Source organism: Myzus persicae, unplaced genomic scaffold (genome assembly GCF_001856785.1).
Source record: "Myzus persicae strain clone G006 unplaced genomic scaffold, MPER_G0061.0, whole genome shotgun sequence".
NCBI classification, from domain to species: domain Eukaryota; kingdom Metazoa; phylum Arthropoda; class Insecta; order Hemiptera; family Aphididae; genus Myzus; species Myzus persicae.
Window position 1 is genome coordinate 135,765 of NW_019100570.1, and position 14,034 is coordinate 149,798.

At 30.9% G+C, this 14,034-nt stretch overlaps 1 protein-coding gene across 1 annotated transcript in view; it reads left to right on the plus strand.

Moving 5' to 3' along the window:
• The first annotated feature begins 7,102 nt into the window (after positions 1-7,102).
• Positions 7,103-14,034, plus strand: part of LOC111033531 (discoidin domain-containing receptor 2-like) — a 159,851-nt gene continuing 152,919 nt past the window's right edge. The window contains exon 1 of the mRNA XM_022314317.1: positions 7,103-7,586. The gene's annotated coding sequence lies outside the window, so the exon portion shown is untranslated. The remainder of the gene's footprint in view (positions 7,587-14,034) is intronic.

Here is a 14,034-nt window from a genome sequence, read left to right on the forward strand (position 1 = left end):
TTGTAGGCAGGTACAACAATAAAATGAAAGAATTGCAACTATATTTTCGATTCAACGATAACCTATTGGTAATCGAATAAGTATCAGTTTGTATTACACCAATGTCGCCGGTTTTTTCTCAGAATCCCGCGATACCCATGATTGAAAAATTCCCGTATAACGTTCGTTTTTCGTAAATGGTATTTTCACCATAAGTTCATCAACCCGATATCCTTTTCTGCGAAAGTCTTTTCGCCAGCAGTTATTGTTTCCGAAATAAACAAAAAAAAATTCAAATAAAATACAAGTGAAATGTAAATACATAAAGTAAATTAATGTAACAAGTACTCCATAGAAAAGTTTGTTTACATCAGTTTTAGCTGCCAGTTGGAATTTGTTTATTTATTTTATTTCATTATCATGGATGAACTTAAAATGTTGAGTTTGACAAAACTAATTAATGCTAGCTTTTTTTAAACATCGTCTAAATTACCAGTCAATGTCAAATAATACTGGGTGTGCCCAACATTGCGTCGGAAAGAGCGCAAAGAAAGAGAATTATTACTGAATTTAATATTTCTAAAAATAAAGTAAAATTTTGTATGAGCTGATTCATGATCACAACCATGTTTCCAAAAAAGAAAAGTATAAGGGTGAAATCATAAAATATTCTTTGAAGCTGAAAGCTGAGTGCCAGCTGGAGTAGCTGATGCCGTATCAAATATTACATGCAAATAGTACATGAAGGAAACAGCTTGGTGTCCATAACATAGTTGCTGCTGTGTCATTTATGTATGCACTGTTTTCATAAAGGTAACCATTCCGTATTCCGCTACCCTTATAGTAGTACAATTATATTATTTTTACTGATATAGGATCTCTTGAGCACCGGCTAAGATCTCGATTGACTTTGAAAAAGTCATCATCAAAGTCTGCGAAGAAGTTTTTTCAAACACTCCTCATCTCAATTGTTGGTTTTTATCTCTGAAAGTCAGTTTATCGACAAATTCAGTTTGCTGGTCTTCAAACAGCATACAATGATCAGATGGTCATTCTTTGAAAATCTATAATCATATGATGGTCGTGGTATTGTTACGTTGGAATTTGTGTTTTTGACTGTCGCCCTTCGCATTTTCTCTTTTCTGGAAATTGATGCACCTCAAGATCTTCTGATAACTGTTGATAATATTTAATTATAATTAATTATGGACATATTCTCAATGAAAACAGTACATAGATATATCTTATATATTTTTAGTGTAATTCAATGATGATTTTAGGCAGTCTCGACATCCAGATTATTAAAGTGTTAATTTGTGTATGTAATGTGAAACTATATTAAATGAAGGCCCTTTACTCCAAGTCCAACAGCCTCCATTCCCCTTGCTGGGGCCCTGATCGTGTAAGTAATAAATAATAATTATATGATATTATACGGCATACGGTACCATAATTATGCATTATTGTTGGCTATATGTATAAAAAGTCAAAAAAATAATATTGCAAAATAATGATAATGCACGAGGTAGTCGATAGTATTGTAAAGTATACGTTACATAGTAGATAAGTAAGATAATCTAGTATGAAAATTCACCGTAAATATATTTACAGCGCTATTCGTGTAACATTTTGTTTGTAAAATAAATTGTAATATTATCAGATATACCGTTTTTGAAAAATATTTAATATGTGGAAAGTCTGTAGAAGGTATTGAATGTGTGAGGAAAAAGAAAAGTAAATATGTCCGGATTATAAGATTATAGTACATAACGTATTATGTAAGTCGTGTATTATAGACTTTTTAAACAGAAAGCGTTAGAAACTTTTTGAGTTCACCGAGATACTAGGAACATTTTCACGTTAAAAAACGATCAACCTGTTTAATAATAACGCACGTGTAAAAAATATCACAACCAACGATATTATAATAATCTATGGTAGTGTTAAGCCTATATAGGTACTATTGTTTGTTCATACGGGGTTTTTTTATCTCGTCGAAACAATGTTTAAAAAAAATGTATATATGTGTATGTATGGTAAACATGGGATTTGCCAAGCGGAAGTGTTCATTTTTTGGGATCACTGGCGGAAATTGATAAAATATATTTCAAACAACGGGATTTCAACTCACAGTCGTGAACGATGGTGGTGACCGTTCCTGTCCTGGAAAAAAGGCTTTAACAAGAGTGTCAACTTAATCCAACGAACTTTTTCCCCGTTTGTGTGATGACTGGCTTATGTGTAGATATATACCATTCGCGAAAGGTATGTGTGTTATACTTATTGCTACGCTGCGTTGCATTCGGGAAGGAGGCTAATCCAATGTGACGTCAGTTGATTTCTAACCCATTTGTGGATATAATTTAATAACAGCCGTCATGATATCGTTCTTACTCTTGACGCGGTTAAACGAAAACATAATATGTATATGACTTGCTTGCATCAACTCACCAGCATTGTTTCACAAAGAATAATCGAATGTTGACAAATACGTTATCCGATTTCGTGGAGGGTCGTATTACGGACGGTCGACGGAGTGCATATACAATAATGTTTACTTGTCAGAGTGACACAAACTAGTTTTAAATATTATGCTTATATAGTCACCTTTCACCGGGCGTCGTGGAGGATAGACACAAGGATGCGTATTAATTTCCGAAGAGTTACGTATTATATTATATTAATATAATTATTATAACGAGGCATTATTATTTTATGAGATTCACCAGTGATATATATAAAACGCAAGAATCGTAAAATTTGTTCAGCCATTGCTCACTGCATGTCAGGCCTGTAAGGAAAGTTCTTGGTTTATAATTTTGAGACTCTGGTCTCCATTTAGAATCTCTTTTTTATCGTGTCGTTTTTATTATTTTGAAAAATGTTGTTGTTGAGTTATAATTTCTGGTACAATAACACCTAGTGGCTAGTAATTTTACTAGATCTGTCATTTCGAAACGAAGAAGTGGAATATATACACCGTGTAACTTTTAAGATAGTAATCTTTCAATTATATTTATGTGAAAAATTTGTTATGCTTTAAAAAAACAATATAAATAACCCCTACGTGGATATACACACCAAAATACTGAATAACAGCAATGAATCTAAAAAAATATCACCAAGGTTGGGTTGGAGGTAAATATAATACATACTTACGTTTACATATAACGAGTGTTTAGTGTTTGCAAACTCAAATTATCATCAAATTCAAATGGTCCACTGAAAACATTTATGACGGTAGTTTAACTGAAACGATCCCAACATTTACATTTCTTATCTTTGTTTTTCACACACTTAGCAGAGCAAAACGATGTCTCGTGTAAGTACATAATACTATAATAGTTAACTTTATGTTAACCACGTTTATGCTGATTAAACTATTTTTAAGAATAAAGAGAAAAATGTATTCCAATATTGATGGTGAATAAATCATATTTTTATAAATGACATTTAAACCGCAAGTAAATTTTCTAGACGTTATTTTTAAAGTTTAAAAATAAATCGGTATTTATATTTGAAAAATAAAAGTATGTAACTAATCAGATTTCATTTAAATTATATGATCAATCTAATATTTTTTTTAAACTTAGACTTAAGATGATATTATGGATACATTCAAAATTATAAGATATATTTAGGAGAACTTATTAAAATTATGATGTTCTTGTGACATAATTTAATAGTATGACATTTTATACTAACCATTTAAACATACATTTAATAGCAATTCGTCTAAATGCAGAAACATAACACTTGCATTTTATTATAAGAGTATCTATCTTACTTATAGAACGTACTCACTACTCATAATATGTTACTATAATTTTTAAATATCATAATTCCAATGGTAGTTTGTTCATATTCATTATTGTAAGTGCCTTCAGTAAAAGTCTGAATATTATAATGGTATTTTTTAAGACAACAGAATAGTAAAGTTATGCTCAATCGAAATTAGGGCATTAAGTACATATTCCAGGCTCCCCAACCTCCTCATATTAAAATGTTAGATAATTTTTATAAAAAAATATTGAAAAATAATACTATTTTATAATTGTATAGATTAATTTATGTGAATTTTATATAAATGTCAAATAATACGGGTTATCACTTATCTATAATATAAAAATGAGATGCAATTATTCAATGTGTTGAATTTCCCTCATTTTTTCACCAATGACATTTTACATAAGTGTTGAAGAGACACAGTGCTAGAATGTATTATATATTTATATTTCGTCCGTTCTGCGCTTTCCAGTAAATTATAATTTAATAACGATTTTGAAAAAAAATTCTTCATGAATTGTAACAAACTTACTACTTGAGGACTTATTTAATAACATGATACTTAAATCAATTTATAAAAATGTTATCTTGAATTAAAAGTTATCCTTAAAAATGTATGTGGAAACCACAAATTACTGTTAATAAAAATATTTAGTAGGTACTATGATATTAATATATATTTTTTTTTTTCATTAGCCTATAGACATATTATTAAGTTAAAGTGTTAATAATGTTTGAATTTAGTGCCATACTGAGAGAGTAATCGTTGGTTATCATGAATGATTGAAATCCAAAGATGTTGCTGGAAACCGTCTGTCGGCTCACCAAACGTATTCACGGGGTGTCAAATGAGGGTAACTTTCAGGGGTGTGCCTACGGTTTACTCTGCAATAAGGTCCAGCATGATAATGTGTTTAATAGGTACTGACTATAATACCTTTGATAACGTTTCTACGTATTTTAGAACGAAAGAACGGATATTCTCATTTGGTCCACGAATCCCACCGGGATAGTCCATTATGTATTTCCGCATGAATTTCGGTTGTGTTGTTCGTAATATTAAAACCTAAATAGATTATGATGTAATATACTGTAATGCTGTGTAATAGTGTATTTGTATTTCATTGAATCAAAGCATTATGGCTCATTCTTATAATAATTTATTTATATAATGTAAAATGTTTATTTCTCGCAAATTACGCACAGCAAACAAATTTAACATAATATTAAATATGCAACTTTATAAATTAATATTTCCTCTTTAGCTAATAAAACATAGTACTTTTGAAATTATTTTTTTTTTCTTTCTTTCACATAATAATGTAATACCTATAATATAAACTAATAATAATGGTAACATGTACAATTAGTGCTTTAGAACTTCCACAGAATCATTCAATTCGAGGAATGTTGCTGAATCCATTATCCATCACACTGGGGGCTATTTACATTTATTAAAATACTGTTTATAGTGTCTAATTCCACTAAAAACTCTACTGGCCATACCTAGTTTGATAAATTCTATTTTCTGTTCTGGATTATTTTTTTTTTCGTTTGCTAATTTATATACCACGGTATATTATAGAGTTCCATATTTTATAACTATCTTTGAATTATATTGATGATAAATACGCAGGGCAATTATTCTCTTAAGAATAAATAGTAAATATTTATTTTGAAAAGTATCTGCTATTACTAAAATATTATGAAAATAAACAAAGAATAATAATACAGGTTACCTATTAGGTAGTGTATCACAATTCACAATAGTAACACTAAAATGCTGTCTACAGATATACAATTTTTAAATGTTATTATTTAAAAAGTATGGAAATTGATTTAGCATAAACGTTGTGCATAGCATGTAATTGAATTATTTTACTAAATTAGAAATTCATATAACAATAGGTCGTTGGTTCGTGATCATCAACGAAAATGTCTCCTTTATGTCTCGTCGTACACTCTTCAGTTGAACTTTCCTTTCTTTCCAGAGCATTACTCTATTCGACCTTTTAAATTCATACAATTTTCTGACTATTCTATATATTGTATTCTGTGTACCAACTTGAAACTGAACATATAATTAATTACATAAACTCTTTAATTCTGGATACTGGTATTTCTATTAACATTTCTTATTGTACATGTTGTACATTTATAATTTTCCTTTTGTGTACCTATGTCTATTTGTCTTAGCTTTATTTAAATTGTATTATATAATGAACCATTGTACTCTATTGGTAAGAGTTTAAATAAAACGGATTTAAAAAAGTTAAAATATAGAATACAAATATACAATATACAATAATATGCTAAAAGAAGTATAATTTTTTGTTGATATCAAAAATGTTATTGCATCATAATAGTGGGCATACAAATGATGCAGTACACACTGATTTTCGAGTTTGCCGTTTTATGGTTTGTGGTCTTCCAATGTTAATACAATTTAATAATTAAGAGTACCTAGAGCATATTTTTTCATAAATCATATATATTATGGCATGATATGAGTTAGTAATTTGTTAATTTTGTTTTTACAGACATTTATTTTATTTTTACATCAGATTCCATTATTATCATAAGCACGATAGATAAATAACTTAACACTTTGTGTCAGGGTTAGGTAAATAATATTACTATAACGTAGAATGGTATGCATAAAATATGTCCGTGGCCTCAAATAAAGAGGTGGTGGGTGTAGTGACTTTTGCCTCATGTAATTGAGACTACACTGCAGTTGAGTATATAATTGGAACCTACTTTGTGTAATAATAACAACATTCGACATGAATTCTTTTAAATAAGGGTGTACAATATCACAACAACACATTACTGAATGTTCCTAAGTAAAACAAATTGACCCTCTTGAATTTTTACCCAACGCATCTTCAAATGATTATTTCTATAGTCATTGGGTCTCGATGTTATCGAATCCATGTATAGAATATAATTCAACATTAAATATATACATTCAGACGGAATAAACACGATGTTCACATTTGTCGATTCGTTATAAAAATAACAGACTGATGACAGGCGATTCAAAAAAAAAAAAAAACGATAGGCTTAGTAGAGCATATAAAAATATATATACATAAAATCGTCTTGGTGAGGGTGGTATTTTTTTTTTTTTTTTTAACAATTCCGATTGACACGGGACATACGTTGGAATTTATATATACACATTACATAAGTACAATATATATAAGAAACATGGTTTTTTTTTTCAGTCCGTTTATCCAGACGGACAATGATAGAGGGGTCGTGTGACTTGAGCGCCGCCACTCGGCTAAACAACCCTCCGCGGTATCGTTCGGCCGCGAGTCGGCAGCCCGCGCACACGCCACGCACAGTTACGTACCGCACGCCGTCTCGCGATAACGCACCCGCCAGACGTAAAGACCCGGGCTTGCTTCTCGTCGACTCACGTCTCGCACGCGCGAAAATATTGTAAGACATCGTAAGACGATTTTGGGGGTAGAAAAAAACCGAACAAACGGGATTCGATCTTTTTCGACCGACACGCGTCCGAAAACCGATTACAGGTACACACCACCACCTGCTTGTGGCGTTGTTCTCGCGCGACACGATGTCCGTCTCGTAGTACGATCGTCCGTTTTTAGAGTACAAGAAACGACAGTTTTGAATTTTTTTTTTCGAAATATCTCCGGGCCGTCGCCCGCGCTTCGGCTGACCGGCAAGACCGCGAGCGCCATGGTCGGCTACAACCGCGTGTCCCGCTCGTAACCGACCGCGACCGTGGATGCCACTCTGCTGCTACAGCTTCTGATACTACCATCATATCTACCGTCGTCGTCGAAGTGAGAATAATTTTATATTATAATATGATCGTTTATTTTAAAATATATATTTTTGTGCATTTTGTGCAGTAGCTATTAAATGCGTCGTGTGCGTGTGTATGCGTCGAGTGTGTGCATGCGTGCGTGTTCATGACGTGTGTCTTGTCCATCACAGTTTTTCAGTCTTTTGTTCTTCCGTTCTTCTAGAATTTCGATGTTCATAACGACGACGATGATGGTGTTCGATTTCATTCGCTTTTTTTCGGAAAATTATAGATGTATTCAGGGCCACCCACATAGTATTTTAATCTTCATGCTCAACAAGTATTGTAACAGAATGCCACTCGGTTATGGGAATTAAACATAGTTTAAAATCGTTGTCTTTTTAAACACAATATTTTAATAACTTTTGTTTTATAAGCTGTAAAAACAATAAAATTCAAAATTTTACTTTTTGAACAAAATGTATTTCACAATTAATATATATTTTGTTTTGCATATAAAAATGAGTTTTTTCATATTTGTTTACATAATATTAATTGATATTTTAAACTTAAATAGATTTATTATTATTTAATACAAATAATAGAAAAGTTTAAATTTTAACGAATATAGCATTTTTTTATTTTGAAACTTAACTTTTTTTTACCTCTTAATTATTCACTTATCAGTGAAACAAAATGTATTTATTTACTATAATTAATGAGCATTTAAATTAACTTTGATACAAATAAACGGAATATAAAACTACTATAATGTGGTCGGGAGAACAATCAGTTAAATATAACATTTCTCGGTAGAGTCGTAGGACCCTATAGTCAGGGGTAAATATATAGACATCAAAGTCTTAAATATATTTAAATAACTAGGATTCATTTTCAGTTATTATTAAGTTTTATTGTTTTCTATAAACACTTACAAATAATAATACTCACAATGAGTGTTAATTGCATTCTATCATACTATATGACTGTATCGTCGTCATACGGAGTTCGGCAGTCGAAGTGTGTTGAATTCTGAGGTCCGCTCAGCTTTTTTTAAGGGACGGGATATGAGTTTTTGACTTTTCTCAGACCACGGCACAAATACATTTATTGGTTTAACATATATTTTATTTGACAAAAATAAGCTGACCGGGGGGGGGGGGGCGGAGGGGCGTACGACACTCTCATCCAACCATGAGCACGCCACTAATCTAAGCTGAACTAACTTTCCTAACCATTGTGCATGTTGTTCATAGGTCTTAAAATTATGTGCGTGTGTGTGTTACTATTATTGTATCGGTCAGAAGTTGACGGTATATACCTACATAATGTATGGTTTATATTATATACATATAGGTATCGTGTAACATATTATTTTTAATTGTTACACTAAATTTAAAAATTAATACATAATAAAACATCAAATATATTCATTAGGAAGTTTAGGAGTCTTAAAGTTAATCTTTTTTTCCATCTTCATTTTTAATTTATTGTGTATTTATACAACAGTTTTAGATTGGTAATGAATTTCTATTATAATAATTTATAGGAACATTTTTATTAACTTATTAGTTTATGACATCCGTTTAGAAACAACATAACAATTTTATTACCAACGAACATATAATTATTTATCAAAGAATAACCCTATTAAAATACGTTATATAATATATACAATATAGCTGAAATACTGATAAATTACCTAAAAAAAAATTAAAAACAAATAGGTATGGATTTATAATAAATAATTGGTGTAGTAAATTATTCAATGAAAATACTCTATTAGTTCTTTTGTTTAATAATAAACTGGTAATAATTTATATACAATAATGTTTGAATTGTGTATTTTTATGGATAAAAAGTATATCAGGACAATCATTTTTTGAAATGACGTTATTTATATAATAATGTACAAAAATTATAAACATGTTTAAAATTGTACCTAAAAAATAATGTATACTATTTTATTCCGTGCTTACGTCCTGATTTTTAACGATTTTTAACGATTTGTTCATTTTTAGAATACATTATTTAAATATATTACTTAGTTTAATAAATTCCTGAAACAACGGTAGACTAAAATTACAATGACTTAAATTAGCAATTATATACTAAGCTTTACACCCGAATGCATTCAGGAATTCAAAACACTCGTTTATTGTTATTTATTAGTATTATCAGTACTCAGATTTTAGTCATTTATCTTGTTTCTTCGAGTTTAGACCGTTTGAAGTCACAAAGACTAATGTATCTTCTACCCAACTGTTTGCTGAAAGTAATCAAATGTCAAACGTGTTTAAAAGTGTTTTTACTTATTATTGGATTATTAATGAGCTACTGTTCTTATACTTAGGTATAGGTAGTACCTACACATGTTCCTAATTATTGTGTTTATGAAATAATTAATTATTAATTAATTTGTACACCTTTTACACCGATTTCACTAGAAGTCCAGATCCTTCTACAAAAAATAAAAATTGTTCAAATAGTTTACGATTTTATTTATATGTTCTTTACTTCGTATTTATATGAATGTATTTGATTGAGTGCACAAACATAATATAATGTCTGCTATACCTACCTTGTACACGATTTTATAGACATAGTTATATAGGATAAAAACAAATTTATAAAATTCGCATATTATATTGTATGTAGGTATTTTATACTTGTTTCGTGAACAGCGGCAATAACGGATAGGTGGAGAAAAATAACTTATCACCCCTTCCCCCCGACCATGAAAACTGTGACAAATATGCCACTAGTTGCGGTTTACCATTATGACACGGATACGGACGAGCACCGAAACTTTATGAGACTGTATCGTAGGTAGTAACCAAGTTAATACAACCATATAAAATATCGATTTAACTTTTATACTATACACTTATTTGTATTTTGGATCGTAAAAATATAATACAGTTTACAATAATAATGATGATAATAATAATGATAATAATAATGTCACTGTCCAATTCATTCGTAAATGAACGTTAAAATAATTTTCATATAATATACATTTTGTGATTAGAAGTTAAATGTTTGTTATAATATTGTTGATAATAAACATTTGAAAATTAAACACATTTATATAGTATCCATCTACAAGTTACAACACGCACATTTGCATGGTCCTATAAAAGTTTTTGTCAATAACTATGAGATTGTTTCATATAGTATATAAAACTTTCATACGATTTGCAATTAATAAACATAAATAATGTGACAGAATAACAAAAACATTTTTTTTTTACATAAAATCTAAAAGCGTATGATTTTATTATTAAACTATGGTTGTCTAATTGGTAGGTATAATATTAATATAAAATAAATACTAAGTTATCAATTTAAATTCATATTATAAACAGTTTTAATACAAATTGAAAAATATGATTTTATAGAGTAATTGAAAAATAACTACACGACTATACGCTGTACATAAGTAACTTTACATAAATAATGGCATTAAATAAATATCATCATATAAGCTGTGTGTAAAAATGAAATATATATAAATGAAAATTATACACATTTTTAATTTTATTTCATTAATAATCTTAATATTATGCTCATTTTAAATATATTTTTGAGCAAAAGGAAAAGGAATTTTTAATTTGTCTAAAGCATCAGATGTTTTATTTTCGTTAAATAAGTTTAAGTGAATGTTTGTAAAAAATTTAGTCAAAATTTATATTCAATAAAATATACATCTTTTAGATATCAACATACATAGTGATCTTCATTTAAAATCGTTTAAATGTTCGAATTTTCATTTATTTAATTTAATACCTAATCGATTTAGTCAATGTCTTAAGAGCTTACACATAATTTATACATTATTTAGTATATACCACATGTAATATTAATAATTTTATTTAATAACTTAACCTACTCATATAATATGTAACTTTATTGTAGTGTTTTTTGTATTTTAATTCATATCATTATCTACATAATATTATAGTCATATATTGCAATAAATTACAGTACAAAAAATGCAAACAAAATTGGGTATGATATTTATGAAGCAACAGCTATTACTATTATAGTACTCTACATTAAATATTGATGTATATTTTAGGGACTTTAATCCTAAACAAACATCACGTTGTATCGATAATCTCGATATTTTCTTCTAAGGACCTATATGCATAATGTGCATAAAATATTAATCTTCACGGACGATCCCAAATAATCGAGTTGACGTTTTACGAACAGTAACCTCGATTATATAAAATAAAAAAACGTGATTGTCTACTATAATATTATACAAGACATCGATGACGGTGTCGACGGTCGGTATATAAAGGCAGTTTTGCGCAAGACAAAAGCCACGTTAAATCCACAGGTACAATACATGGACTTACCAAAATCCGTACAATATTATCAGTGGCAGGATCGCAGTCCCGGGGAGCCAAAAACTTCGCGTGGGTGTCGAGTGATAAAAGTATATATATCTGCGTGGACCCCCAAATGCCACCGCCACCGTAGCTGATAACATCGTGAAAGTTGGCACACATCCGCCTCCGCCAAGCCTAATCATGTACGGTGGTGTTCGCGGGTATACCTTCGTATTAATGTATTGTACTCACGAAATTTTTTTTTGAAAAATCATTGGTGCACAGCTTCTCTAGCGATTGGCGAATAAAGAATAAAAAGTCGTCAAACAGTTGAAACAAAACTATACCGTGAAAACTAACCGATGGTAAACTTTAAATATCGTCGTTGTAGGTCAACTTTAGAAATGAGGCTGCTAGAAGATAATATAACGAGTCCGCTTTGAAAATAGTGTGGTTTATCAAATTGTTTAATTCATCGATTTTCACGAATTTCATAGAGAAAAACATTTTTTAAATTCAATTTTATTTGTAATCATTAAAAATACTGCTATTCTCCGCTTCATACATTAACCATGAACAAAATATAAAATTTCAATTTCTAGAAAACTTGGTATGCCTACATACAAGGTTTTGGAAAAATGATCATGTGAATCTCGAAAACGTTTTATACTGTTACCTCACCGTTCGGTAAATACATACTGAAAATAGCAGAGACTTAGTGGCGGCGAAACTTTTTTTAATGTTCGACAACGGTCGACCTCAATGGAATTTTAACCGCTTTATTTTACGCTGAATCGCCGTCGTCCCAGCCACATCACCCCACCAGTACAGTTTCTACGTATCCTTAACAGTATTTTTTTGTTCTGTACCTACCTAGGTGTATAAAATATAATAATTCATACTGTTATTTTATTCACGGAAATTAATAAAAAATGCTGTAAAAGGGGAGGAATTAAAAATAAAAGCACCCCTGTTGGCCGAAAGAAGAATTGAAAAATATTCTACTTAAGCATCGAGACAACGACAGAACTGCCGCCATCCGTGACATGGGAAATTAATATGTTTATTAATTTCGTCGTTTTTCCTGTTAATTGGTGCTCGTCCGAAGTCCCGTATATTATACATTATATAAATATATTTATATTTCTTTATATTAAAGCCGACACCGCAGTTTTATCTTTTGTTGTACGATAGTCATGGTGGAGGGGCGAAGAGACTTCCGCGGAAGGCGCTGTGCGGTCTGCTTATGTCTCGAGCGAAAATTGTTGTGTATAAAAGAATAGCGGGTCTAATTAAAACACTCGTTTTCCGCCGCGGTGGATGTATACCCAGAAAAACAAACGGTCATGAAACAAGGCAGGGGCGGGGGTGATGGGGTAGTCATGGAGGGAAAACAATGTGTACCTATACAATAAAATAATACGCGTGTACAGTAATAGGGAGCTCGCGCACGCACTCTGGTTCGAGTGACTCGGTGGGAGAGGCGAAGTCGTCGACGATGGATGCTAATTGAAACGGCACGGAGGGTGATTTTAATTGTGACGTTTAAGTGCTGAAAATTATTTTGGGACAGGATAATATAATATTAGAGTTTGCAGATCGGCGATGAGACGGTATTTTTGTGGTAGGTACCTAAAACAACGTGCGATATCGACTGTGACGTGAGCCGGAAACGACATACATATTATATTATAATCGTGCGAGTGACGTGCAAGTGCCGAGTGTTTATCCCGTCAACAATGATTATCATCATTTTGTTCCCCGGAGAGTTTATTTTGTCACTCATCTCTGTATCTCTGTCCTCGGGATTTTGATATTTTTTTAATAATTAAATCTTAGATAGTAAAGAAGACCATAGATTATCTATGATTATAACATACTTTTCTGACCACAGTTTAAAAGGAAAAAAACTCTACGGTTTTCTAGTTCCGAGATAAATTATGGATGAATTATACTCGGCTAAGCGTTTAACGGGATATGTTCACTTCGTGTACTTGATGTAGTACCCATATGTCCTGTTTGTTAGGTTTCCGGTCAACGTCGCCTTCGTTGTTTTATACTCTGCGTAATATGTCCATCGCCACACTGCGGATCCTTTGAACGAGACAAGCAAATGGTTTCAGGACTCGTTTATGTATTGTTTAC